Source organism: Ascaphus truei (assembly GCF_040206685.1).
Source record: "Ascaphus truei isolate aAscTru1 chromosome 13 unlocalized genomic scaffold, aAscTru1.hap1 SUPER_13_unloc_4, whole genome shotgun sequence".
NCBI classification, from domain to species: Eukaryota; Metazoa; Chordata; class Amphibia; order Anura; family Ascaphidae; genus Ascaphus; species Ascaphus truei.
In genome coordinates this window covers 634,019-636,474 of record NW_027453848.1, presented here as the reverse complement: position 1 = coordinate 636,474, position 2,456 = coordinate 634,019, and the positions used below count along the sequence as shown (strand labels likewise).

The 2,456-nt window shown below is 44.6% G+C and overlaps 1 pseudogene; it reads left to right on the top strand.

The window, feature by feature from the left end:
* Nucleotides 1-1,171: 1,171 nt before the first annotated feature.
* Nucleotides 1,172-1,313, top strand: LOC142474096 (U1 spliceosomal RNA; annotated as a pseudogene).
* Nucleotides 1,314-2,456: the final 1,143 nt, after the last annotated feature.

Below are 2,456 nucleotides of genomic sequence, written 5' to 3'. Positions count from 1 at the left end.
GTATGAAAGTGTTGGGTGGTTGGTTGAAAAGCATTTAAAAATAATGTGGAAGAATGTAAATCACAAGGGGCTGACAAACACTCAGAAGGACGTGACTTAGATGGCAGTGCACAGCTGCCTGCCCGTAAGGGAATTCCAGAGGAAAAGACATCTAGCAGAGTCAGAAATATGCCCTAGAGAAGGGTGTGGAGGAGTAGAGGACGTGGTCTATCTGTTCTGGAATTGTAGCTTTGTCAGAAGGGTATGGAAGTGTCAGGGGAAGCTGATAAAAGAGCTGATAGGGATCAGGACTCTAGAATTCAATATGATGATGTATGGGTTGTGTGAGGTGGAGGGGGAGAGGAGGAGCGTGTTGTGGAAGATAATAAACTGTATACAAGAAGTGGTGTGGGATGTAAGGAATGTGTTAATATATAATAGAGAAGAGATTGGAGTGAACGTGTGTGTGAGAGTTGTTCTGAGCAAAATGTATACATATTATCTGTTGGATGTGAAGCGGTTGGGGGAAAATGAAGGAAGAGAATTATGGAAACCAAAATTTGGAATAAAATGGTTAAAAATGTATAAAAGGGTGGGGAGAGGAGAGATTATCTGGGTTTTCTTTATAGCGATAGGAAAATGTATTATTGTTTGTGCAAAATGTATAGAAAAATATAGAGGGAAAAAAAAGAGGTAAAAATGTTGTGTTAATAGATTGAGAAATTGAGGGGTGTTTGGGGAGTGAAAGGGAGTGTGGTGAGAGTGTAGGGGGGGGGCATATGCTCTTACCAAAGGGAGAGAGAAAGAAAGCTTCCCGGAAAGGGGGGGAAGTAATTGTGAGGAGCAATAATGTGCTACGAGGGTCCGTTTGGTGGAGTATCGGAGAGAAGGGGCCGGTGCTCCCCTCCGGTGGGAGACCGTCGGAGGAAGAGCATATGGGGAGTGTGCGAGCTGGAAAGAGAGAGAATGTGTTGGATGAGGGAAAACAGGTCAGGTGTTTGTCCCTGCATAGGGTGCTAGTTAATGAGGGGAAAGAGTTTTTCTTTATTATAAAATGTATTTGAATTTTGAAATATGAAATGTATTAACAAAATGTATGGGTTGTTGTAATGAAAGGGGGGTTTGTTATTTTCCGAAAAGTAACTCTGTAAATAAATATGTACGAATAAAAACATTTAATAGAAAAAAAAAAAAAATGATCCTGCAGGTGGCTCTCCCAGGGCGAGGCTTGCTCATTGCACTTGGAGCTAGCTGACCTCTGCGATTTCCCCACATGCGGGAAACTCGACTGCACAATTTCTGGTAGTGGGGGACTGCGTGCGCGCTCTCCCCTGTTTTTGGACTGTTAGAAAAAACAGAAACAAAAATCAACAACAACAACCACCACCCACAGCACAGGTGTTTGTTCAGACAAGCTGCTATTGCCACTGCTTGGGCTTTGGGCCTGGTCAATAACTGTGGCAAAAAAGGAGCACCCACCCACCAACTAGCCAGGTAGCAACATCTCAAACAGGGAGAAATTACAATTAGGCACCTGCGCAGACATTTAGGAATAAATTCAGGTGGATTGGGAAATAGGGAAACACATATAATTCATGAAAAAAACATTCTAAACAAAAAAGGCCAAGAACTGTATAATATGAGTTGCAGCAGCAGCAGCAAAAATGTATCTGCTGAGCGGTGCAAAAAAACGATCTATCTATCTATCTATCTATCTATCTATCTATCTATCTATCTATCTCTATCCAGGGAGCAGCAGACAGTGTCAGCTTGCTTCTATGTGTAGCCCTCTTTCCCCTCCCCTAAGTGAGATTGGGGTGGGTAGGTGTATCTTACTAATTGTCAGTGTGGTGCGGTACCTGTTTGGCAACCAGGAGAGCTGAGCTTCCGCCACGGGGAACCTGGGGTATGTACTTACACTCGGTGCAGCGCCTCCACTGATGAGGGAACCCAACGGGGTGGGAGTGTGCCCTCACCAGAACAACCATACAGTAAATACACACCGTGTGAACAAACAGTATTTACTGAGCATGACTTGTAACTTCAATAACACTCTCTTTGCATAACATCAAACAATATATGAATAACAGTGCATCACTCTGAATGCATACCATCCCCTCACCCACATGTCCATCATCACATTCCCCTCAGTCTCTTGAGTGTCCACAACAGTAAAGAAAGTGTGTGTGAGGGATAGCGCTTCCCTGTGTTGGGGCCCGGTGGTGCACTTAATGTAAACTACCTCCCTGACCAGTCCTGGTCAGGAAAATCCTTGGACTCAGCAACACCGCACAGTGATCCCACGGCGTGCTGCGCTGCTCTCTGCAGGAATCGATGCACACGCTGACTCCACAGGGAAAAGAATCTCCAGCCGGAATGATCCTTGAACACAGTCTCTGATACACGTTGTACTGACAGTCAGGTACTGTCAGACAGAAATCCTCTTGCTCTCTAAATATGGTGAAGGAGTCCCTGTC